We start from the raw sequence: 27786 nt of genomic DNA, 5'->3' as shown, positions 1-27786 counted from the left end.
TGACTCTTGTACACCCTGGGTTAAGATTCGTAGAACTCACCAGTAGGTCTTCTTGCATATAATCAGGGGCGGAACTGTGGGAGGCAGTGGAGTCGGCTGCCGCCGGGCTCCTGGCCACAAGGGGGCGCATCTCCTCCACTGTCTCCCGCAGCCTGAGAACTGCGCTGCTATTGCAGATGGAGGAGCTGTGTCAGTGACACGGAAGCTGCCTCCTGTAGAGAGAGATGGCACTGGCTGCAGCTAGGGGGAGCTCCAGAGCACAGCTCCTCCCGGGCCCTTAGTAAGCCAGCCGAGGGAAGCTCAGAACTCTCTGCTCCTCCATGCTCTGGATGATAGCCAAAGGTAGGCACTGTGTGGGGGGTGGGGGAGAGGTGTATTTGGGGGGGAAGTACTGTGTTTTGTGTGTGCTTGTTTTTAAGTGAGGTGTGTGTGTTTTTAAGGAAAGTTGTACATTCAAGTAAAAGAGGCATGTGTGATGTGTGTGTGAGAGTGGCATGTGTGTGAGAGGCATGTATGTGTATGTAAGTGAGAGGCATATGTGTGTGTGTGTGTGTGTGTGTGTGTGTGTGTGTGAGGCATGTGTATGTAAGTGGGAGGCATGTGTATGTAAGTGAGAGGCATGTGTGTGTGTGTGTGTGTGTGTGTGTGTGTGTGTGTGTGTGTGAGAGGCATGTGTATGTAAGGGGCCCTACACACTAGGCGATGCGCCACCAAGGTGCCCGACGGCCGATACGGCCGACGAGCGACCCGGCGGCGGGGGGGCAGTGACGGGGGGAGTGAAGTTTCTTCACTCCCCCCGTCACTCGGCTCCGTAGACTTGCAGGCAAATATGGACGATCTCGTCCATATTGGCCTGCATGCACAGCCGACATGGCCCCAGCGATGAACGAGCGCGGGGCCGCACATCGTTCATCGCTGGGGACTCCACACTGCACGATATGAACGATATCTCGTTCATTAATGAACAAGATCGTTCATATCGTGCAGTGAAATCGCTATGTGTGTAGGGCCTATAAGTGAGAGGCATGTGTATGTAAGTGAGAGGCATGTGTATATGAGAGGCACGTGTATGTGAGAGGCACTTTTGTGAGAGGTGTGTGTAAGTGAGAGGCACGTGTGTGAGAGGTGTGTGTAAGTGAGAGGCATGTGTATGTAAGTGAGAGGCGTGTGTGTTTAAGTGAGACGTGTGTGAGTGTTTAAGTGAATGAGGCGTTTGTGTTTTTTTTAATATATATCTAGTGTTCACGCTAGGTGTCTGCCCCTTTTTTAGACAGCTGAATCCCGCCCTGCCAGTTTTTGTGCGCCCTGCCGCCCCGCCGTTTGCTGCCTGCCGGACCCCTCCACGTCGGCCAGCCGTGCGCCGCCAGACCCGGTACGTACATGAGAGTCCCCCTGGGCTAAATTAACCTTGTAAGTATTTTGCAGCTGTAAACATTAATCTCAGTGCTCTCTACCTGGTGCAATGTATCTCAGTGCTCTCTACCTGGTGCAGTGTGTCTCAGTGCTCTCTACCTGGTGCAATGTATCTCAGTGCTCTCTACCTGGTGCAGTGTGCCTCAGTGCTCTCTACCTGGTGCAGTGTGCCTCAGTGCTCCCTACCTGGTGCAGTGTGCCTCAGTGCTCCCTACCTGGTGTAGTGTTCCTGAGTGCTCTCTACCTGGTGTAGTGTGCCTCAGTGCTCTCTACCTGGTGCAGTGTGCCTCAGTGCTCTCTACCTGGTGCAGTGTGCCTCAGTGCTCCCTACCTGGTGCAGTGTGCCTCAGTGCTCCCTACCTGGTGCAGTGTGCCTGAGTGCTCTCTACCTGGTGCAGTGTGCCTCAGTGCTCTCTACCTGGTGTAGTGTGCCTCAGTGCTCTCTACCTGGTGCAGTGTGCCTCAGTGCTCTCTACCTGGTGCAGTGTGCCTCAGTGCTCCCTACCTGGTGCAGTGTGCCTCAGTGCTCCCTACCTGGTGCAGTGTGCCTCAGTGCTCTCTACCTGGTGCAGTGTGCCTCAGTGCTCTCTACCTGGTGCAGTGTGCCTCAGTGCTCTCTACCTGGTGCAGTGTGCCTCAGTGCTCTTTACCTGGTGCAGTGTGCCTCAGTGCTCTTTACCTGGTGCAGTGTGCCTCAGTGCTCTCTGCCTGGTGCAGTGTGCCTCAGTGCTCTCTACCTGGTGCAGTGTGCCTCAGTGCTCTCTACCTGGTGCAGTGTGCCTCAGTGCTCTCTACCTGGTGCAGTGTGCCTCAGTGCTCTCTACCTGGTGCAGTGTGCCTCAGTGCTCTTTACCTGGTGCAGTGTGCCTCAGTGCTCTCTACCTGGTGCAGTGTGCCTCAGTGCTCTCCTCCTGGTGCAGTGTGCCTCAGTGCTCTCTACCTGGTGCAATGTGTCTCAGTGCTCTCTACCTGGTGCAATGTATCTCAGTGCTCTCTACCTGGTGCATTGTGCCTCAGTGCTCTTTACCTGGTGCAATGTGTCTCAGTGCTCTCTACCTGGTGCAATGTGCCTCAGTGCTCCCTACCTGACGCAATGTGTATAATGTGCTCTATCTGACGCAATGTGTATAATGTGCTCTATCTGGCGCAATATGTATAACGTGCTCTACCTGGCGCAGTGTGTATAGGAGGTTCTAACTGGTGCAATGTGTATTAGGGGCACTACCTTCCCCACGAAACAACGCCCCTAGATTTTTGCTGCGCACCTTCGGTGCGCACTGTCCATGTTTTGGCCATAGGAATGGGAGCACCGAGCATTATAGTATGTACCTAAGTTTGCCCATCTAACTTAAAAATGTGCCCTCCCGAATGAAAAATGTGCCCTCCCCGTGATCAGCACCCTGCCCTAAAAAAAAATACCACAGTGAACACTAATTATATTGGCACACCGCTGCGCCAAAGCATCTCCATGGAGACCTGGCGGGTGAGGGAGCACTGTAGGTGTACTATAATGGTATGCTGGTGTCTGTTTTATTGTAATGACTGACTTGGAGTGCGTCCACTTTCTATGTGTATCTATATTACTATTGGGAAAGGTACCTGAGCACGCTGCTACTGTTCACCCTGGGTGCCGGATAGCTACATATGGTATGTGTGTGTATGTGTAGGGGGGCACCAAAATGTATCATGCCTCCGGGCGACTAGGACGAACTTACGCCACTGCATATAATAGCCGCTTTTCCCATAAGGCACAATGTGCCTATTGGTATTTGTATGCCACCAGGACTTAATGCCACTGGTGGTAGTACAAGCTTATCCCTGAGTGACCTGAATCAATGCGGGTAGAAAGAAAGACCCAATAGAAGAGAGGAATAGCACAAAGATAAAGACCAGAGAAAGAGAATGCCACTACAGTGTAGGACAATAACCGGGAGATCCAAAGGTATTCAGACAAGAATGTCTCTGACTACGACAATGCAGATGAAATGGGGACTAGAAATGTAATGAGGGAATGAGAGCACACAACCGTGAGAGCTCTGAACCAGTATGGGGACCTACTGGAAGTGGGAGGAAAGAAGTAAGAGGACACAGAGAAAGCACAAAATACTAGAATTAATTAACGAAGAGAGATATTTCCAGAGATTATAAATAATCAGCGTGACTGCTAATGCAACTGACACAGGGCTGGACACAGGGACTCTGCAGAGGCCAATAGTAAGGTAACCAGGCAGAGGAATCCACAGGCTAGTACTAGAACCAACAGACAAGGGCTCCTGCTGCAGCCAGGACATATGACCAGCAAAGAGTGAGAGGCAGACCAGGAAGAGAAAGGAAGCATTAACCAATCAGCCATTCTGTGAAGCCAAGCCTCCCCTAGATCATTCCAAACAGCTGCCCCACTGCACGTCCTGTTGTTTTCCTGTAAGTGCCTGGCTTCTGCATAACCAGACAACTCACAGAAGCTGCCGGACGGAAGTTCCCTAGCGTCCCTAGCATCCCCGCCCGGTGCACCGGCTCAGAGTGCATGTTGCCATGGAGCTGGCAGCCGGGGAAGAGGGAGGGGGGGTGGAAGGACGCTAGCATTCTGGTCGTCTAGCAATGACTGGGCGCTCGTCTGAGACACGGGCCGCGGCCCGTGACAGTTGTAAAGTATAGAGTGTTAACTGAATGGATTGTTGTAGGTTGCTAGTAAAAAGTTGACATCTAAAGAGTACATATGTATTAGTAAACATTGTTTAATAGTATTTATAACCTTTGACAGTTAAAGTGAGAGAGTAACAAGGGGCTCTCAGCAAGATTTAAAATAAAAATAAAAAGTATGATTGTTACTTGCGTATATAATATAGTTAAAATGAATCAGTTACTGTATTCAATGCAGGAAGGGTACATAGTGAAATTGTCATTTCTCTTTTTAAAAAAGTATTAGAGAATGTAGTCATACTATATATCATTAAAAACGATCTAAGTGGTCTTCTAGGGTAAGTACCCTGATTCCTCTCCTGTATATTAAAGTAAGCAAAATTCCATTGTCTTCTTACTGTGTTAAATGGTTGGATGGAGTACTCTTGCCTCTCTGCTGTGGTGGGGAAAGAAAAGGAAGAGCTAAATGATGGCTGAGATTGAACCACTTACAGTAAGAGATGTTTTTCTTTTTTTTTCACAAGATGATCGATATTGTGATGGTTCAGAGGCTTCATGTAGTGAAGTAACCAAGAAACTCTGGGAATGGACTGGGTGTGTGTCTTGATGAAACACAGTTGTGGATTAAGTGTTCTTGGCACTTTATAAATGAACTTATGCACTGCAAAAAGTGGACAACCTGTGTCTTCTTTAAAAGTATAATTTTGGGAATGGTGAGAGCCATCCAGTATCATATCAAGTGGTATCCGGACTATAGATCTACACTAAAAAGGTCTACCACTAATGGTAGACATGTATTAGATCGACAGGGTCAAAAGGTCAATAGGGTCAAAAGGTCAACATGTAAAAGGTAGGCAGTTCAAAAGTTCAACAGGGTCAAACAGTCAACAGGGTCAAAAGGTTGACATGATAATGGTCCACACACATATGGTAGACACAAGTTTTTTATTATTATTTTTCATTTTTTCCAACTATTTCATACTTTATCATCCACATGGACTACGATTGGGAATAGTAACCTGTGAAGAGTGCAGTGGTAGCAGAGCGAGGCACCTTGCCCGAAGCATGGCGAGCGAAGCAAGCCATGCGAGGGGATGCAGTACACTAATGGGGCTTCTTTGTGGCAGAAAAGTGACAAAACACTCCAAAAAATTGTGTCTACCTTTTTTGTATCTACCATTTTCCATGTTGGCTGTTTGAACCTGTTGACGTTTTGACTCTGTCGAACTTTCCTACTGTCTATCTATTCTATGTTGACCTTTTGACCCTGTCAACCTAATGCATGTCTACCATTACTGGTAGACCTATTGACTGTAGACTTTTTTTAGTGTAGCTCTAATAATCCACACCCATAACAAGTATATCAGTCAAATAATGGTGTGAGGCAGCCAGGATCAATGCCAGTAAGGCTGGATTATGGACAAATCAGCATACACTGACTCAATCTCTTCTGCACTGCCTGTCCTTCTCCCTAAACCCTGGTGTGAGGTCCCCTCTCAGTGCCTCCTTCCTGAGTCCCCATCCCCTCCCTCATTTCTCCTCTGCCCAGCTAGTAATTTTTCCAACTGTGAGGTCCCCTGTAGCATGTAGCTACCCCATTGCCAAAATCCTACCCCTTCCCGAGTCCTTGTCCATTCTCTTTCCTGCTATGCCCAGCCTGTTCTTTTACTCTGCAGCCAATGTGTAAGGGAGCACAGAGCCACCAGCAGGCCTGCAAGCAAAGGTAAGTACCTGAGGAGGTGCTGTATTCTTATTCATGTTATCATGGCAGGTGGGGTTGCATACCAAAATGATCTAGGGGTGAAGTGAGTTTGGGGTGTAGTGATGTATCTGCGGTGTGTATACTAAGGGGTACTTTTTTTTAGAACTGGTGATGTTACCCATAGCAACCAATCAGATTCTATTATCTTGTAGAAGCAGCTAGATAATTGTTAAGTAGAATCTGATTGTTGTTAAGAGCAATATCACCAGTTCTAAAAAAAACTCCCACCTTAGTAAATGTACCCCTAAGTGTATACTAATATTATCTGGGATGTGAGGAGGGTTGAGGGATTTACTAATGTTTCTTGGGTTGTTGTGTAAGGATATTCTCTGGGGAGGAGTATGTATTAATGTGGGATTATTTAATATATTCTATTGGCATATGTTGATATACAGTATTTGGCGGTTTGGTAATGTTATGTGGAGATGAGGGTGTAGTAATGACACATGGGAGTTGATAAAGGGGTGTATTAATGTTTTGCACACCACCAGCTATCAAACCTTTGCGGATTTGAAGACTGAGAGAAGCAGCTGTCCAGAAGAGGAGATCAAAAGAGCAGAAAGTAGTGTAACGTACACACACATATTATTCATATAGTCATGTATGCATTTCAGGCAGCACAAACCCAAGATAACCAACACACCTAAAAATGTATTTTAACTGGTCATTAAAATGCAAGCAACATTCCAATGTAAAATCCTTAATGGGCTGGCATAAAAAAAACCTTCATGAGTCATAGCCATAGTCCATTGTGCATGATAATTATGAGGTTTGTGTGTACTTTCTGCAACCTACAATGCATGTATGACCTGGCAACTCACTACAACTGCATTTTCCATATATAGGAGATTATTCAGTACGGATTGCAGATTCTGCTAAAAAGCAGACTCTGCAATCCTTTCCCTTGCATGCTGGGGGCCGCCCATCGCAGGGCAAGGTCACCCAGCATGCAGAATGTGGTTGCAGCAACTGTGGACTACTCCCTGCAGCCACAGCTAGGCTGCTTAAACAGGCGGTCAGCCGCCATTTTTCTAAGCGGATTGGCTGCATGTGATGTTACAGCACCTCAAAAACGCAGCCGACCCACCCCCATTTTCCCCATGCCACTCCTGCAATGCTCTGTCACCGCCACCCGCCAGCCCTGCAAACGCCAGCAGGGGAGGGTCCCGATCCAGTACCTTTCCTTGATATTTATGATACAGTACACCATTATTTACTCCGTTACATTTTTCCAAAAATTAACAATTAAAAACAAATATATTGGTGAGATGTACTAAGCTTTGGACAGTGATAAAGTGAAGAGCGATAACGTACCAGCCAATCAGTTCTTAACTGCCATGTTTCAGACTGTGTTTGAAAAATGACAGTTAGAAGCTGATTGTTGGTAGTTTATCTCTCTCCACTGTATCACTCTGCAAGGCTTTGTTCATCTCCCCCATAGAATGGTGAGAGCAAGCAGAGATTAGATCCAGTTCCGCTTGCTCCTGTGCAGTTTCTGCTACATAGGTGCAATGGCACCAGCACACAGCAGCGTGAGACTGCCAGCTGATTGACAGGTAAGGAGGGCGGTGGGGGGAGTAAGCAAACCCCTCCAACAAGCTTGGCCCCTCCAACAAGCCTGAGCCCAGGTAATTACTACCCACCCCTCCTCTCAGCATCACTGGCAGTAGCGATCCTATCACCTGACCCTGCATAAAGGTCCAAAGGCTGGATAAAGGGCCAGGTGATCATGTTATGAAAGTAGTAAGCAAGTAGTAACTCGGACCAATAGCTTAACGCGAGGGCCCAAGTTTTCTGTGACTGCGCAGTCATGCTGTGAATTTCCCACTACACCAAATTGTTAAAGTGCTCTTTTGGATTGAGATCTAGTGACTGCGTAGGCCATTGGAATAAAATAGCTCATAGTTGTATTCATGGTACAAGCTTAAAACCGCTTTTTTTTTTTGCAGCATGGGGCCTAATTCATGTTTGTACGCAATGAGTGATATCTCACACAATGGAGCCATTATTGGCAGACTGAACATGTGCTGCCATCACAATGCGCATGTGCAAAGGTGCCGCTGCAATCCTGCTTACAATGAGGATCTAATGGAAAGGTGGTTGACAGGAAGTGACACTTTGGAGTATTAATGGGGAGTTTACTGGAGGGAAAAAATAGGCATGTCATGCCTATTTTCTGGGTGTGTATCTGTCCTCAGCTGCAAGCTCGTACATGCTAAAACATGCATCTCTACGGGATGCGGTCAATATACTGCCTGTCGGGATCCCGGCGTTCAGGATCCCGACACGGGGAAGTCCGTCTAACAGTGGATGTCATCTCCAAGCGCTACTGTGCCTGCCAATCAAATCCTTTTAGACATGACCTGGGTCATTGTGACGCAGGTAATGCCTTTCAGACCGCAGGCAACCCGGATTGGGCAGAGGTGGCCCTAACCAATATGATGCCCTAGGCAAGATTTTGACTGGTGCCCCCCAGCACCGCCGCTAGTTCTACCTCTGACCCTGCACCTCTTTCAAAGCACCATCACCCCTCACCCATAGCAGTCCTCATTTTGGTGCTCCTATTGCCTATATTTTACATAGGAACAGTGCACATATTGGGTGCACAGCTCAAAAACGGGCATGTTCTTGCTGCGAAGGGCCATGGCCACACAATAGTAACACTATAGTAACTCAATTCAAATTACACCACACAGTAGTGCAACATTATTCACATTATATCATGTGATACAGTCCCTTATTTACGTTACATCACACAATAGTTCAATTTTACCTTATATACTGTACGTTACTCCTCACAGTAGTGCCCCTTATTCATATTACATCACACTGAATTGTGTTTTATTCACATTACACCACACCATATTGCTCTTTATTCACATTAGACAACAAAGCAGTGCCCTTTCTATACGTTACATCACACAGTAGAGCACCTTATACACATAATGCCCCACATTAGTAGTGCATTTATACATATAATACTACACAGTAATGTTCCTTACACATATGACACACACTATTAATGTCCTTATAAACATAAAAACATAATGTGCCTTACACATTATGCCAACCTTTATTAATGCTCTAATACACATAATGTCCCTTAAACATATGCTGCTCTTTATTAATGCCCTTATACACATAATGACACACATAGAGCCCCTTTCACATGTCGCACATTATTAATGCATTTATACACATGACACACACAATGCCCCTTACACATATGCCGAACACTATTGCACAACCAACCCACCTGTACACAGCACTCACACAGCCACTAGAACAGTGACCTTTGCCTTTGCTTGGATATAGATGTGTCCTTAAACAGTACATCTTACCAGAATATGTCATGCAGCAGGAGATGCCTGGAGTGAGTCAGTTTGCAGCTCTAGGCCAGCTCTGCTAACGTCGGGCACCTTTTTTGCCGAAAATGCATCTTATTTGCATTGCTGTGTGACTAGGATGCACAAGCAGCTTCTGCTGATTTAAATGATATGTGACATGCCTATATTCTGTGTACGACTGTGGCTGTATCTGCATATGAAATGTTGTGTTACAGTGAATTCCAGAAATACACTGTAACATAGCATTTCATAAGCAGATACAGCCGCAGTCACATACAGAATAAAGGCACGCCACATATCATTTTAATCAGCAAAAGCTGCTTGTGCCCCATGGCAGTCCAAATGCCCTAGGCATTTGCCTAGTTTGCCTATGCCTAGGGCCGGCTCCGGGATTGGGAATATCCCTGGTACCCAGCAGGGTCGTGGGCCTGGAACAATGTCCTTGGTCTAAAGGATATATCGGAAAGGGATATCAGGTAACATTTTTCCAATTTTCAAAGGGAGATTTGCAGCATGAATATGCAGATCACAAAACTGCAGCAGCTGCATGATGCTATCATGTCAGCATTAGAGATGAGCGCCTGAAATTTTTCGGGTTTTGTGTTTTGGTTTTGGGTTCGGTTCCGCGGCCGTGTTTTGGGTTCGAACGCGTTTTGGCAAAACCTCACCGAATTATTTTTGTCGGATTCGGGTGTGTTTTGGATTCGGGTGTTTTTTTCCAAAAACACTAAAAAACAGCTTAAATCATAGAATTTGGGGGTCATTTTGATCCCAAAGTATTATTAACCTCAAAAACCATAATTTACACTCATTTTCAGTCTATTCTGAATACCTCACACCTCACAATATTATTTTTAGTCCTAAAATTTGCACCGAGGTCGCTGTGTGAGTAAGATAAGCGACCCTAGTGGCCGACACAAACACCGGGCCCATCTAGGAGTGGCACTGCAGTGTCACGCAGGATGTCCCTTCCAAAAAACCCTCCCCAAACAGCACATGACGCAAAGAAAAAAAGAGGCGCAATGAGGTAGCTGTGTGAGTAAGATTAGCGACCCTAGTGGCCGACACAAACACCGGGCCCATCTAGGAGTGGCACTGCAGTGTCACGTAGGATGTCCCTTCCAAAAAACCCTCCCCAAACAGCACATGACGCAAAGAAAAAAAGAGGCGCAATGAGGTAGCTGTGTGAGTAAGATTAGCGACCGTAGTGGCCGACACAAACACCGGGCCCATTTAGGAGTGGCACTGCAGTGTCACGTAGGATGTCCCTTCCAAAAAACCCTCCCCAAACAGCACATGACGCAAAGAAAAAGAGATAGTATACTCGTAACTAGTATGTATGTATAAAGAAAGAAAAAAAAACCACGGTTAGGTGGTATATACAATTATGGACGGGCTGCCGAGTGCCGACACAGAGGTAGCCACAGCCGTGAACTACCGCACTGTACTGTGTCTGCTGCTAATATATAGACTGGTTGATAAAGAGATAGTATACTCGTAACTAGTATGTATGTATAAAGAAAGAAAAAAAAACCACGGTTAGGTCACTGGTATATACAATTATGGACGGGCTGCCGAGTGCCGACACAGAGGTAGCCACAGCCGTGAACTACCGCACTGTACTGTGTCTGCTGCTAATATAGACTGGTTGATAAAGAGATAGTATACTACTAATATTATATACTGGTGGTCAGGTCACTGGTCACTAGTCACACTGGCAGTGGCACTCCTGCAGCAAAAGTGTGCACTGTTTAATTTTAATATAATATTATGTACTCCTGGCTCCTGCTATAACCTATAACTGGCACTGCAGTAGTGCTCCCCAGTCTCCCCCACAATTATAAGCTGTGTGAGCTGAGCAGTCAGACAGATATATAATATATATAGATGATGCAGCACACTGGCCTGAGCCTGAGCAGTGCACACAGATATGGTATGTGACTGAGTCACTGTGTGCTGTGTATCGCTTTTTTCAGGCAGAGAACGGATTATAAATAAAAGTGGTGGTCACTGGTCACTATCAGCAAAACTCTGCACTGTACACTACTGAGTACTCCTAATGCTCCCCAAAATTAGTAAATCAAGTGTCTAAACGGAGAGGACGCCAGCCACGTCCTCTCCCTATCAATCTCAATGCACGTGTGAAAATGGCGGCGACGCGCGGCTCCTTATATAGAATCCGAGTCTCGCGATAGAATCCGAGCCTCGCGAGAATCCGACAGCGTCATGATGACGTTCGGGCGCGCTCGGGTTAACCGAGCAAGGCGGGAAGATCCGAGTCGCTCGGACTCGTGAAAAAAAACATGAAGTTCTGGCGGGTTCGGATTCAGAGAAACCGAACCCGCTCATCTCTAGTCAGCATAGACCATAATCTGCAAGGAATGTTTCCATACAGTATATCTGTAAAGATTAACTACAGTATAGGCAGTGACAAATTTAGATTTGCATTTCACTAAGCCATCAGGGTATGTGGTATACATTGTGCATGGACACTGCCAACTTCAGGCTCTATATATTCATTTATCTCATACACTTTTTTCTGCTGCCATTTGAACAGTGTACTACAATGAACATCCATAGGTTAAAGTGGTAAGAAATATAGGGAACTTTGAGATGGCAAAAATGAAAGTTTGGGGGACACCTTAAGGGGTGCATTGACCTATGATTGTACTGGGAATTTTCCATCAGGTTGGTAGCCCTCATGATGTCAGAGGCATTTTTTTATTATTTTAATCCCTTGTTTTAGTTGCTTGAATAAGAAGGCATCAAAGGTTGACAGCCCCAGTGGTGGATGGTGAATACCACAGACAGGCAGGCAGCCTGGCAGCAATTCACAGTGAGATACAGTAGCTACATTCCGATTTGCCATGTGCCCACATGATATCCCTATCTTTCATACTGCCAGAGGAATGTTTTCAAACCTTCCAATGGTGACAAGTGGAAATTATGCCCATAGCAACCAATCAGATGCTAGCTATCAATTTATAGAATTAGAAAAAATAAGAATTTACTTACCGATAATTCTATTTCTCGTAGTCCGTAGTGGATGCTGGGAACTCCGTAAGGACCATGGGGAATAGCGGCTCCGCAGGAGACTGGGCACAAATAGAAAGCTTTAGTACTACCTGGTGTGCACTGGCTCCTCCCCCCATGACCCTCCTCCAAGCCTCAGTTAGGATACTGTGCCCGGACGAGCGTACACAATAAGGAAGGATTTTGAATCCCGGGTAAGACTCATACCAGCCACACCAATCACACCGTATAACTTGTGATCTGAACCCAGTTAACAGCATGATAACAGAGGAGCCTCTAGAAAAGATGGCTCACTACAACAATAACCCGATTTAGTTAACAATAACTATGTACAAGTATTGCAGACAATCCGCACTTGGGATGGGCGCCCAGCATCCACTACGGACTACGAGAAATAGAATTATCGGTAAGTAAATTCTTATTTTCTCTGACGTCCTAGTGGATGCTGGGAACTCCGTAAGGACCATGGGGATTATACCAAAGCTCCCAAACGGGCGGGAGAGTGCGGATGACTCTGCAGCACCGAATGAGAGAACTCCAGGTCCTCCTCAGCCAGGGTATCAAATTTGTAGAATTTAGCAAACGTGTTTGCCCCTGACCTAGTAGCTGCTCGGCAAAGTTGTAAAGCCGAGACCCCTCGGGCACCCGCCCAAGATGAGCCCACTTTCCTTGTGGAATGGGCTTTTACAGATTTAGGCTGTGGCAGGCCTGCCACAGAATGAGCAAGCTGAATTGTACTACAAATCCAACGAGCAATAGTCTGCTTAGAAGCAGGAGCACCCAGCTTGTTGGGTGCATACAGGATAAACAGCGAGTCAGATTTTCTGACTCCAGCCGTCCTGGAAACATATATTTTCAGGGCCCTGACTACGTCCAGCAACTTGGAGTCCTCCAAGTCCCTAGTAGCCGCAGGTACCACAATAGGCTGGTTCAGGTGAAACGCTGAAACCACCTTAGGGAGAAATTGAGGACGAGTCCTCAATTCTGCCCTATCCGTATGAAAAATTAGGTAAGGGCTTTTATAGGATAAAGCCGCCAATTCTGACACGCGCCTGGCTGACGCCAGGGCCAACAGCATTACCACTTTCCATGTGAGATATTTTAAGTCCACAGTGGTGAGTGGTTCAAACCAATGTGATTTTAGGAACCCCAAAACCACATTGAGATCCCAAGGTGCCACTGGAGGCACAAAAGGAGGCTGTATATGCAGCACCCCTTTGACAAACGTCTGAACTTCAGGAACTGAAGCCAGTTCTTTTTGGAAGAAGATCGACAGGGCCGAAATTTGAACCTTAATGGACCCTAATTTGAGGCCCATAGACAGTCCTGTTTGCAGGAAATGCAGGAAACGACCCAGTTGAAATTCCTCTGTAGGGGCCTTCCTGGCCTCGCACCACGCAACATATTTACGCCAAATACGGTGATAATGCTGCACGGTTACATCCTTCCTGGCTTTGATCAGGGTAGGGATGACTTCATCCGGAATGCCTTTTTCCTTCAGGATCCGGCGTTCAACCGCCATGCCGTCAAACGCAGCCGCGGTAAGTCTTGAAACAGACAGGGTCCCTGCTGGAGCAGGTCCCTTCGTAGAGGTAGAGGCCACGGGTCCTCCGTGAGCATCTCTTGAAGTTCCGGGTACCAAGTCCGTCTTGGCCAATCCGGAGCCACGAGTATAGTCCTTACTCCTCTCCTTCTTATGATTCTCAGTACCTTGGGTATGAGAGGCAGAGGAGGGAACACATACACTGACTGGTACACCCATGGTGTTACCAGAGAGTCCACAGCTATTGCCTGAGGGTCCCGTGACCTGGCGCAATACCTGTCTAGTTTTTTGTTGAGGCGGGACGCCATCATGTCCACCTTTGGTTTTTCCCAACGGTTCACAATCATGTGGAAGACTTCTGGGTGAAGTCCCCACTCTCCCGGGTGGAGGTCGTGCCTGCTGAGGAAGTCTGCTTCCCAGTTGTCCACTCCCGGAATGAACACTGCTGACAGTGCTATCACATGATTTTCCGCCCAGCGAAGAATCCTTGCAACTTCTGCCATTGCCCTCCTGCTTCTTGTGCCGCCCTGTCTGTTTACGTGGGCGACTGCCGTGATGTTGTCTGACTGAATCAGCACCGGCTGACCTTGAAGCAGAGGTCGTGCTAGGCTTAGAGCATTGTAGATGGCCCTTAGCTCCAGGATATTTATGTGAAGTGATGTCTCCAGGCTTGACCACAAGCCCTGGAAATTTCTTCCTTGTGTGACTGCTCCCCAGCCTCTCAGGCTGGCATCCGTGGTCACCAGGACCCAGTCCTGAATGCCGAATCTGCGGCCCTCTAGAAGATGAGCACTCTGCAACCACCACAGAAGAGACACCCTTGTCCTTGGGGACAGGGTTATCCGCTGATGCATCTGAAGATGCGATCCGGACCATTTGTCCAGCAGATCCCACTGGAACGTTCTTGCGTGGAATCTGCCGAATGGAATCGCTTCGTAGGAAGCTACCATCTTTCCCAGGACTCTTGTGCATTGATGCACTGAGACTTGCCCTGGTTTCAGGAGGTTTCTGACTAGGTCGGATAACTCCCTGGCTTTTTCCTCCGGAAGGAACACCTTTTTCTGGACTGTGTCCAGAATCATCCCTAGGAACAGAAGACGTGTCGTCGGAATCAGCTGCGATTTTGGGATATTTAGAATCCAGCCGTGCTGCCGTAGCACTACCTGAGATAGTGCTACTCCGACTACTAACTGTTCTCTGGATCTTGCCCTTATCAGGAGATCGTCCAAGTAAGGGATAATTAAAACACCTTTTCTTCGAAGAAGAATCATCATTTCGGCCATTACCTTGGTAAAGACCCGGGGTGCCGTGGATAATCCAAACGGCAGCGTCTGAAACTGATAGTGACAGTTTTGTACCACAAACCTGAGGTACCCTTGATGAGAAGGGTAAATGGGGACATGGAGGTAGGCATCTTTGATGTCCAGAGACACCATAAAGTCCCCCTCTTCCAGGTTCGCGATCACTGCTCTGAGTGACTCCATCTTGAACTTGAACCTTTGTATGTAAGTGTTCAAGGATTTCAGATTTAAAATAGGTCTTACCGAGCCGTCCGGCTTCGGTACCACAAACAGCGTTGAATAATACCCCTTCCCTTGTTGCAGGAGGGGTACCTTGATTATCACCTGCTGGGAATACAGCTTGTGAACTGCCTCCAATACTGCCTCCCTGTCGGAGGGAGACGTTGGTAAAGCAGACTTCAGGAACCGGCGAGGGGGAGACGTCTCGAACTCCAATTTGTACCCCTGAGATACTACTTGAAGGATCCAGGGGTCCACTTGCGAGTGAGCCCACTGCGCGCTGAAATTCTTGAGACGGGCCCCCACCGTGCCTGAGTCCGCTTGTAAGGCCCCAGCGTCATGCTGAGGACTTGGCAGAAGCGGGGGAGGGCTTTTGTTCCTGGGAATTGGCTGTCTATTGCAGTCTTTTTCCCCTTCCTCTGCCCCGGGGCAGAAAAGAGGAACCTTTTGCCCGCTTGCCCTTATGGGGACGAAAGGACTGAGCCGGATAAGACGGCGTCTTTTTATGTTGAGAGGCGACCTGGGGTAAAAATGTGGATTTCCCAGCAGTTGCCGTGGCCACCAGGTCCGATAGACCGACCCCAAATAACTCCTCCCCTTTATAAGGCAATATTTCCATATGCCGTTTAGAGTCCGCATCACCTGACCACTGTCGCGTCCATAATCCTCTTCTGGCAGAAATGGACAGCGCACTCACTCTTGATGCCAGAGTGGAAATATCCCTCTGTGCATCTCGCATATATAGAAATGCATCTTTTAAATGCTCTATAGTCAACAATATACTGTCCCTATCCAGGGTATCAATATTTTCAGTCAGGGAATCCGACCAAGCCACCCCAGCGCTGCACATCCAGGCTGAGGCGATTGCTGGTCGCAGTATAACACCAGTATGTGTGTATATACTTTTTAGGATATTTTCCAGTTTTCTGTCACCTGGTTCCTTGAGAGCGGCCGTATCAGGAGACGGTAACGCCACTTGTTTTGATAAGCGTGTGAGCGCTTTATCCACTCTAGGGGGTGTTTCCCAACGCGCCCTAACCTCTGGCGGGAAAGGGTATAATGCCAATAACTTTTTAGAAATTATCAGTTTTTTATCGGGGGAAACCCACGCTTCATCACACACACACCTCATTTAATTCGTCTGATTCAGGAAAAACTACAGGTAGTTTTTTCACACCCCACATAATACCCTTTTTAGTGGTACTTGCAGTATCAGAAATGTTTAACACCTCTCTCATTGCCGTGATCATGTAACGTGTGGCCCTACTGGAAGTCACGTTTGTCTCCTCACCGTCGACACTGGAGTCAGTATCCGTGTCGACGTCAGTATCCACCACCTGAGGTAACGGCCTTTTTAGAGCCCCTGATGGTTTCTGAGACGCCTGGACAGGGACTAGCTGATTAGTCGGCTGTCTCATGTCATCAACTGTCTTTTGTAAGGAGCTGACACTGTCACGTAAATCCTTCCATAAAGCCATCCACTCAGGTGTCGACTCCCTAGGGGGTGACATCTCTATTATAGGCAATTGCTCCGCCTCCACATCATTTTCCTCCTCATACATGTCGACACAAACGTACCGACACACAGCACACGCACAGGGAATGCTCTGATAGAGGGCAGGACCCCACTAGCCCTTTGGGGAGACAGAGGGAGAGTATGCCAGCACACACCAGAGCGCTATATATAGATATAGGGACAACCTTATATAAGTGTTTCTCCCTTATAGCTGCTGTATTGTTAATAACCCGCCAATTAGTGCCCGCCTCTCTTTTTTACCCTGTTTCTGTAGTGCAGGACTGCAGGGGAGAGTCAGGGAGACGTCCTTCCAGCGGAGCTGTGAGGGAAAATGGCGCCTGTGTGCTGAGGAGATAGGCTCCGCCCCCTTCTCGGCTGCCTTTCTCCCGCTTTTTGTGAAAATCTGGCAGGGGTTAAAATTCATCCATATAGCCCAGGGGCTATATGTGATGTATTTTTAGCCAGCCAAGGTGTTTCTATTGCTGCTCAGGGCGCCCCCCCCCTAGCGCCCTGCACCCTCAGTGACCGGAGTGTGAAGTGTGCTGAGAAGCAATGGCGCACAGCTGCAGTGCTGTGCGCTACCTTGTGGAAGACAGGATGTCTTCTGCCGCCGATTTGCCGGACCTCTTCTTGCTTCTGGCTCTGTAAGGGGGCCGGCGGCGCGGCTCTGGGACCGAGCTCCAAGGCTGGGCCTGTGATCAGTCCTTCTGGAGCTAATGGTGTCCAGTAGCCTAAGAAGCCCAATCCACTCTGCACGCAGGTGAGTTCGCTTCTTCTCCCCTTAGTCCCTCGATGCAGTGAGCCTGTTGCCAGCAGGTCTCACTGAAAATAAAAAACCTAAACTAAAACTTTCACTAAGAAGCTCAGGAGAGCCCCTAGTGTGCACCCTTCTCGTTCGGGCACAAAAATCTAACTGAGGCTTGGAGGAGGGTCATGGGGGGAGGAGCCAGTGCACACCAGGTAGTACTAAAGCTTTCTATTTGTGCCCAGTCTCCTGCGGAGCCGCTATTCCCCATGGTCCTTACGGAGTTCCCAGCATCCACTAGGACGTCAGAGAAATAAATAACTACAAACTTATTGGATGTTATAGGCAATACCTCCACTTCTGTTTAGAAGGATTGATACATTTCCCCCAGGAAGAATTGAAACCGTTGTGTTACGGACAGTGGATGAGGCCCCACTAAAAACTATGTAGCTTATACTGACAGAGCCAGGCATTGCCATTGAAAAATTGCGCCACTCATATAACTGATGCTCTCACCTACTTGTGTTTGCTTTGTGTACCAGCAGTGTCGGACTGGAGCATGAAGGACCCACCGGGGGAATGAAGTGGTTAGGGCCCGTGTTTATGGGTGTGGCAAGTCTACAGAGGGGGTGTGGCCAGCCACCACATTGGTTTGCTTAACCGTTAAAGAGTGTATGGTCTGGGCCCCTTAATAAATATATATAGATAATACTGCTAGTGCATGCATGATAATTTATCAGATTAATAACAGCAATGCACTGTAGAAAATACACCATACTTCTGTGCAGTATAAGGTAACATATGTACAATGTATAGTTTATAGTCCACAGCTTAGAACCTGATTCCTAGAGAAGGAGGTGGGGCCCCAGACAGCCTACCGGGGGTTTCCCCTGTACCCCTGTGGGCCAGTCCAACCCTGTATACCAGTTCTGTTTTCCCCACTTGTGTGTTAGCGCTTCATACTGTGAAAGGCTCCCCTTCTATTGCTTTGCCTTGCCTACAATTGTGTTGCATTGAAAGTGTTTACCACCAAATGGCTAGGGCTAACCATGCAAAAGCTCTCTTTTATTTGCTGACCCTGAACACCAATGATGTGGACTAACAAATTCAGATTTTTTTTTCATGACACTATGGGTCTTATTCAGTATGGATCGCATATGGGACGCGATTGCATACTGATGATTTTCTAATAAGTCTGCATGCGAGGGCCCAGCAATGCGTTCACTTTGCATTGATGCGTGATTGACAGGCAGAGGCGGTTGGGGGTGGCAATGCAGCATTGCAGGGGGCGGTGATGCGGCATTTCGGGGGCATAGCGTGAGACACACACGTGGCCGCTGCAACAAAGAAAATGGCAGCAGCCCGACTGCCTCCACAGGCTGAATGAGGAGACAGGGGGCTTCCCATATTCAGCAATTGAATTGCAGTTGCATCGCTGGCTGCCGTTAGCATGCTGGGCTGCCTTGCCCTGTGCTGGGCGGCCCCCAGCATGCGATCCCAAGCAGTTAAATTGCAACTAAAGCTGAATTAGGCCCTATATTCCCAGTCCGCCCTTGGGCATTTTGACGTGCCCATTCTAATGTCTACTAATTCCAAAAAGACAAATCAAATTTATTTTCTTTACACATGCATCCTCACTAAAATACTGACACACCACTGCCAGGAATATCAGTGAATATGAATGCTACAGATCATTTGCATGTAATATTATATGCAATATGAGTTCCTGTTTCCTCTCACCAAGCTTTGTGGTAGAATATTTACGTGTGAACATATTTTGTGTTAGTGGCTTTATTTTATGTAGTGTATCTGTAAGCATCTGTGCATTTTAATACATGCAAATTTTGGTGTATTTATAATTACATTTGTTTGTATGAATTCACACACATATAAAGCTGCTATATATGTACAAGAAAAGCAGCCATCCGGAGACCTCGGAATGACGTTCCCATTGCTCTGGAAAGCCAGATGTCTCTTTATAAGATGACAAAAGATTTATTCCCAATGTAGGATCTTAAGTGTTTGCTGTGGAGTCAGCATGAAATTGCTTTCCTCCTGAACACAGCATTGAGCAGTCCAATCACCCCCCCCCCCCCCCCTTGCCATTTAGACGTCTGCTATAGCGAATACTCTGCAGCACTGCTATAGCATTAACCTTTTATATTCTCCTCTACTGATATAGAATATGATAATACTGCCCTCCACTGCTATATCATATATTTATACTGTTATACTCTGTTATGCTATATCATGCTCCAATACCCAAAAACTGTCACTACATACACACTGTACACTATTCCACTGCTGTTTCACATAGTCATTTTCCCCACCATTAATATATATTATAAACTGCTTCTCCCTACAAATAAATAATAATAATTATTATTATTATTATTATTATTATTATTATTACTACTACAATTTAACTCATTATAGCTCCTAAAATTCAATGTAACATCTCATGTAACTCTTTGTAATACTCTATATCATTTATTGTTGCAATTTCTTGTTATATTACTTATAACCTATCCCCAAAATGATTCCTATTTCTTTATATGCTATGTAGACAAATATGATTGGACCACCCACCCTGCGCAAGTCAAATGGTGTGCTCCTGAAAACAGATAGAGGGGCACTGATTTGATCATTTGCTAACGAAATGGCTTGCTGGAAGGTGCTAACCGAGTTTGAACAGGGGATCATCATAGGTTGCGCAATGTCATGTTCGGTTACCCGGATGGACTGGCCAGCTCAGAGTCTGGATCTTAACCCCATTGAGAACCTCTGTGACAAACTGGAGAAACTGGTCTGTCCTAGACCAACTCGACCTTCTTTGGTGCCACAGGTGGTCACTGTACTTAAGGCTGAATAGTAAAACATACCTCCTGCTGTTGTCCAGGAACTTGTGGACAGTTTGCAAGAAGGGTGTCCGTGGTGGACCTACAATGTACTTAAGTCATTAAAATCTTGTTTGCTGGTAGTGTCCAATCACTTTTGTCTACATAGTGTATAACTTTCCCTACAATTCCTCCAGTTACTCTGTATAATCTCTCGATATATTACTACTGCATATTAACCACTCTTTATTCCATATAACCTTTGCTAAAATATTTGCCATGTACCACATATAACCCACATAAATAATGATACCACTCCATATAATTTCTTGCCTAGATTATAGCCTCTAGCTATAATTTACTGCACAGTTGTGTCTATATATAGGTTTAGTTCTTATAGAAATATATTATTGTGTATGAGCAACCAGAATTTAAGAGGAAATGAATGTTGAGTGGTCAGGGCAAAGGTCGCAGTTGCACTGGTTATTTCATAGGGGGCAGCACAAGGTATACAGACAAACTAGGCTTATTAGAGGAGTAAGGGGTCTTTATAGGAAATGAGGGATCAATGAGTTGTTCTATTTCTCTGTTCAAAAGGTCACTTGGCAACAGACATACAAATTTGCAAATTCCATGCCATAAATATTTCTATGGTTTGGGATTGACTGCACAGTGTCTTCTGAACATTAAAGAGGTCCTATTGTGTTGTAGGCTCTGTGTACAATTTACACCATACATTGAGAATGATTACTTGCACAAAGGGTTCATTCTTAATGAAGGAAGCCACAGAAGAAGATTGTAGAGTTTTTATCCAATCTAAAATACAGCAGATTATGGAGAAAAGATTGGTTTGTTTATTAGCTGAATTTTCCACATATTTCTTCTCTCATTCTCCTGTCAATTTGTTTAATTATATGCAATAAACTATTTACAAAATGTTAGTATCACTGCATTTCGTATTTCCTACATATGTAACCAAGAACCATTTCCATTAATCATGACCATTTTGGCCCATATTATTTTCCATATTTTATTGTAAACTGCTATATCTCTCAGTGACATCTTTGCATGTAGGAAACCAGTCTTGATAGAGATACCTGGGGCAGATTTTCGAAAAAAAAAAAAGCAGTCAGCCTCATAAAATGGAGACTCACTGTACCTAAATTACCGGGACAACAGCAATAAGCGCCCATCCCGTCTTTCAATGACAAGTATAGAGATTGCTTATGTGATCCCAATTCCATATGCACATTGGGAATACCTCAGCCCACCAGAGAGGAATTGCAGGATCCCTCACTTGCAGGGCTGCCCCATTGAAGATAGTGAGATAACGCCATCTGATGATGGTGTTACTATTATTTTTATTATTATTATTATTATTATTATCTGTTATTTATATGGCACCACAAGAGTTCTGTATGGCCTTCTAAAGTACATAAGCATAAACAGGGCAAACAAAGCAAAAGGGAAAAAATGAAAAGACTTACAATATAAAACATTGCATAACGTGGGTGCAAGCTATGAATACATTGCTTCATATTCAGTCACAGTACCCACAGAGTTAGCACTGCCTGCTAAGCCTAAAGTTTAGTGATAATAATAATAATAATAATAATAATAATAATAATAATTTTATTTATATAATGCTCTTTCTCCAACAGGACTCAAGGCCCTTTATAGACATCAAAAACAATGCACAAAATACAGAAAATTGTCTTGAGTCCTGTTTGGAGAAAGAGCGCTATATAAATAAAATTATTATTATTATTATTATTATAAGATTTACATAGTACAGCAATTGACAAGCCAAACAGACATAAAAAGAAAACCTTGAGCACACAGCAAGCATAATGCAGGATTGGTGTAGGCATTTTGGGTAACAACCTCCAAGAGTTGTGTAATCCACCCTCACAAGGTACAAGATGAGGCAGCCATGTAGGATTACCATGGATGGAATAGTCTACCCCTAGAAGAGATGACACAAAATGGGGAAGTTGTAATGTTAATGCTCAGAGTAGGCTCCCAAAAAATTGACCAGGTCCAGTTATTTTTCATACCATCTACAAGCATACCAGATGAGGCAGCCATGTTGGGCACAAAAGGTTACACTGTGGATGGTGAACCATACAAGGGCCATAGGCATTTCTATAATGGGTGCACTCATTTATAATATTTACTTTTCCATAGTTCAACGTCTGAAACTGCATTCACTGCAAACATTGCTGCCAAAATGGCCGACACGCATGTGCAGTAGCCAAATTGGTCTCCAAAATGATGGGTGCCATGTTTCCGGAGACCTGCGCATGCGCAGTAGACTCCGGCACAATGCCAGAGACTTTGCGATGTACAAAGGAGGGGTCCCAGCCGAAGATGCACACAGGCCTCCTCCTCTGTTAAAACGCCACTGACAAGGGCCCAATGTATACATTGGAAAACTGACATTTGTGTAGTAGTAGTAGTATGATATACCCTGTATAGAAAGATTCACATGAAAAACATCCTGCCTGAAAAGGAACCATCTGACACCACTATCTAGGGTGTACTGCATAGGTAACACTGGCAGAGTGTGCAAACAGTGGAGGTACACATTACAGTAATAGCACACAGTGGGGTGAAAGAGAGAGAAAAAACACCTGGTAAAAAAACATTTGCAGGTAACCAATGGAAGGTGGAAAATTAGGATAACATTATTTTGATAAAATGATAAATGTCCTGGTCTCATGGTAGCAGAACAGGTGGGTATGAGAATGTGGGGAGAACACTTAAGTCCGAAGGAAATGTCACTGCTGAGCCTGCTCCTGGTTCTCTCCCCCCATAGCTCCCTGCTTATCTTGAGGGTTAGGCCTGGTGGCAAACCTAATGTTCTCAACCAGAGTGGTGGTAAGCCTGGTCCTGAAGTTCACATTGCAGAGGAGGGGAGAGGCCACATAATGACTCTGAGCTTTGTGGTTGTAATGCAGTCCTTCTGTAGTAACATAGTATCTGAGGTTGAAAAAAGACAATTGTCCATCGAGTTCAACCTATTTGTGGTCTCCTATGCATGATGATTTGACTAAAATTTCTGACTGATGCTGCCGTCAGCCGTTGCATTTTATCCCTATTTATAGTAACTATAATGCATGACTATGCACCATACCCCTGGATATCCTTATCCATTAGGAATTTATCTAACCCATTCTTAAAGGTGTTGACAGATTCCGCCATTACAACTCCCTCGGGCAGAGAATTCCAAACACGTATTGTCCTTACCGTGAAAAAGCCTTTACGACGTATTGTGTGGAATATCCTCTCCTCTAACCTGAGCGAGTGTCCACGAGTCCTCTGTGTTGATCTAACCAAAAACAGGTCCCGTGCAAGCTCTGTGTATTATCCCCTTATATATTTGTAGATGTTGATCATATCCCCTCTTAGTCTCCGCTTTTCCAATGTAAACATGCCTAATCTTTCAAGCCTTTCCTTGTATTCCATCGTCTCCATGCCCTTAATTAGTTTGGTCGCCCTCCTCTGTACCCTTTCTAGCTCCAGGATATCCTTTTTGTAGTACGGTGCCCAGAATTGTACACAGTATTCAAGGTGTGGCCTCACTAGTGATTTATATAACGGGAGTATAATACTCTCGTCCCTAGCATCAATACCCTGTTTTATGCATGCTAATATCTTATTAGCCTTCTTTGCTGCAGTCCTACTTTGGGTACTACTGCTTAGCTTGCTATCTATGAGGACACCTAAGTCCTTTTCCAGTACAGAATCCCCTAATTTTACCCCATTTAGTAGGTAGGTGTAATTTTTGTTCTTGTTACCACAGTGCATTACCTTACACTTGTCTGTGTTGAAGCGCATTCTCCATTTGGCTGCCCATGCTTCTAATTTAACTAAGTCGTTCTGAAGAGACTCGGCATCCTCCTCTGTATTTATAGCCTTACACAATTTGGTATCATCTGCAAAAATTTACACCATGCTCTCTAGACCTTCTGTTAGGTCGTTAATGAAAATATTGAACAATAGTGGTCCTAATACTGAGCCTTGCGGCACACCACTTAGCACTTCAGTCCAAGTTTAAAAAGATCCATTAACCACAATGCGCAGCTCCCTATTATCTAACCAGTTTTTGACCCAAGTGCATATTGTGCTTCCTAGCCCTGATTCTTGTAGCTTGTAGATAAGTCTCATGTGTGGTACAGTATTGAACGCTTTGGCAAAGTCTAAAAAGATTACATCCACGTCTTTACCCTGATCTAGGTTTGCGCTTACTGTTTCATAAAAGCCAAGTAAGTTGGTTTGACAGGATCTGTCCTTCATAAACCCATGTTGATTCCTTTTAATGACCTTATTGACTTCAAGGAACTTCTGAATACTATCTCTTAGAATACCTTCCAATACTTTCCCCACTATAGATGTAAGACTAACTGGTCTATAATTACCTGGTTCAGCTTTACTTCCCTTTTTGAATATAGGCACTACTTCCGCCATACGCCAGTCTTTGGGAACCATACCTGATATAACTGAATCCTTAAAGATCAAAGATAGCGGTTTTGCCAGTTCAGAGTGAAGCTCCATTAGAACCCTTGGGTGAATACTAGTGATGAGCGGATTCGGTTTTACTCGGTTTTACTCGGTTTTACTCGGTTCTCAAAACGGCATCTTATTGGCTCACGGATGTCACGTGTTTTGGATAGCCAATAAGATGCCGTTTTGAGAACCGAGTAAAACCGAGTAAAACCGAGTAAAACCGAACCTCGCTCATCACTAGGGAATACCATCGGGCCCTGGTGATTTATTAATCTTTAAATGTTTTAATCGTTCACAGACTACTTCCACGCTTAAATAAGTACCTATCAGTGGGATATTCTCATTATTGAGATTGTGTGTCAGTCCCTGAATTGGGTCCTCTCTAGTGAATACTGTTGAAAAAAACTCATTTAGTGTGTCCGCTATGTCATTATCATTTTTGCTTAAGACTCCCAACTTGTCTTTTAAAGGGTCTATACTCTCCTTCTTTAATCTCTTGCTATTAATGTATTTAAAGAATTTTTTGGGATTCGCTTTGCTTTCCTTTGCTACTAGTTTTTCAGTTTCTACTTTAGCCACTCTTATTTCCTTTTTGCAAATTTTGTTACATTCCTTATAGTGCTGAAATGACTCTGCTTCCCCGTCAGCTTTGTATTTCTTAAATGCTCGCCTTTTCTTGTCCATAAGTTCCTTAATCTTTTTGTTAAGCCACATCGGTTTATGATTTTTATTCCTTTTTTTGCTGCTCATAGGAATAAATTTGAGTGTATTTTTAGCTAGCAGGAATTTTAGTACCTCCCATTTCTCCGTAGTATTTTTTCCTAAAAACAAACCTTCCCATTCAATATCCCTGAAAAATACCCTCATCTTTTCAAAATTTGCTTTTGCTAAAGTTTAGAGTCCTAGTTGAGCCAGTATAGGGCTGTTTATGGAAACTGATATTGAATGTGACCATACTGTGGTCGCGGTTTCCTATGGGTTCCCCTACTATAATACCTGATACCAAATCCCCATTGTTTGTTAATACCAGGTCTAAGATTGCATTGTACCTAGTTGGTTCCTCAATTAGTTGGACTAAGTAGTTATCATTAAGTGTGTTTAAAAACATATTGCCCCTAGCAGTATCACATGAATCGTTTTTCCAGTTTATCTCTGGATAGTTAAAATCTCCCATCACTACTATGTCTCCTACTCCTGCTGCTCTTTCAATTTGCTTTAGTAACAATTCCTCATCAGATGCGTTGATACCAGGCGGCCTATAGCATACACCCAATACTAACTTTTTTATTCCTTTTTCCCCGCATGCAATTTCTACCCATAATGTCTCGACAGTGTCTACAGTCCCCTCCTGAATATCTTCCCGTATATCAGGTTTTAAAAACGGCTTTACTTAAAGACACACCCCTCCACCCTTTTTATTTAGTCTGTCTCTCCTAAACAGTGTATAGCCCTCTAGATTGACTGTCCAATCATGAGATTCATCCCACCAAGTTTCAGTAATGCCTATAATATCATACTGTTTGCTTGCTGCAAGTATTTCTAGTTCACCCTTCTTACCAGTAATGCTTCTAGCGTTTACATACATACAACTAAGATAAGTATTTTCCCTTGCGTTAGGGACATCTTTCACCTTATGTAGCAATGATGACCTGTAATCGTCATTGGTTAGTGCTTTGGTAAAATCTCTTTTAGTACCCATGTTAGTAACCTTACCGCCTGCTCTTACCCTCCCCTTCTGCTTTCCTTCTGTTTAACGCAGGTATAACGCTGCTATTGATTTTTAGCTGCCACTTTATAACTAGCCACTTCATATACTAGGCACTGTAGCATCCAAAAGGACTGGTGTCCTATCGTAGTAATACTTCATTATCAGCAGTTGAAATAGGCTGCAATAGTGATCTGAATAGGTTTACCTAGTAAAACAACGTTAACAGCAGCTGAAATCGGCTGCAATAGTTGTCTAAATAGGTTTACCTGTTGATGAGAAGAAGAAAGGAGGAGTCAATTCGCAATCAATATCAGTTGAAGATGTAACTAATAACATGTTAGTATAACGCTGCTATTGATTTTAAGCTGCCACTTAACTATAACTAACCATTTCATATACTGTGCACTGTAACGTCCAAAAAGATTGGCGTACTAGCCTATACTCCAATGTGGGCAGGAGAGGAACACAAGAGGGAAGAGGACCCTGCTTGTAAGAGTTTACAGTCTAAAGGGGAGACAGACATAGGTGACACAGACTAGAGAGACAGTGAGGGATGAGCATGGAGGTTGAGTTAGAATGAGAGCTGTAATGTTTTATAATAGATGTGAGTTTTGAGAGCTTGTTTGAAGCTTTAGAGAGAAATGAAGAGTCTGATTGAGGGACAGAGAGAATTCTAGTGGTTGTTAGCAGCAGAGGCAAAATCTGGGAGCTGGGTGAGGGAGGTACTATTTAGATAGGAGACGAGGCGGCAGTCATTACCTAAGCTAAGTAGGTGGCCAGGAGTGTGGAGGGAGATACGATTTGAAATGTAGGGGGGAATGGATTAGGTGAGTGCTTCATAGGTGAGTATGAGGCCTTTAAATTGGATACTGAAGAGAGGGGAGTCAGTGAATGGTCTGGTGGAGAGGGGGGACAGAAGCATTTAGTTTAGAGAGGAGGATGAGCCAAGCAGAATCATTGAGGACAGTTTGGAATGGAGAGAGGTGGGAGCCAGGGAGGTTAGATAAGAGGAGTTAGTAGTTGTCCATTCTAGAAATGACCAATTGGTGGATGAGGGTCTTTGTTGCCATAGAGTGAGAAAGAATCTGAACCTATGGAAGTGACAAGAATTGTGGAAGTGACAAGACTTGGAGAGTGTGTAAATGTGCGGTATGAAGGAAAGGTTGATATCAAGGATAACTCCAAAACAGCCGACTTGCATGATAGATGAGGA

The 27786-nt window shown here is 45.1% G+C and overlaps 1 long non-coding RNA gene across 1 annotated transcript in view; it reads left to right on the top strand.

The window, feature by feature from the left end:
- The first annotated feature begins 233 nt into the window (after positions 1–233).
- LOC135057796 (uncharacterized) overlaps positions 234–27786 on the top strand; it is a 57880-nt gene continuing 30327 nt past the window's right edge. Inside the window, exons 1-2 of the long non-coding RNA XR_010244365.1 lie at positions 234–342; positions 1271–1372. This is a non-coding gene — a long non-coding RNA (uncharacterized LOC135057796). The remainder of the gene's footprint in view (positions 343–1270; positions 1373–27786) is intronic.

Source organism: Pseudophryne corroboree, chromosome 3 (genome assembly GCF_028390025.1).
Source record: "Pseudophryne corroboree isolate aPseCor3 chromosome 3, aPseCor3.hap2, whole genome shotgun sequence".
In the NCBI taxonomy this organism is placed as follows: Eukaryota; Metazoa; Chordata; class Amphibia; order Anura; family Myobatrachidae; genus Pseudophryne; species Pseudophryne corroboree.
The sequence above is the reverse complement of the archived record's forward strand: the minus strand, read 5'-3'. Positions and strand labels throughout refer to the sequence as shown.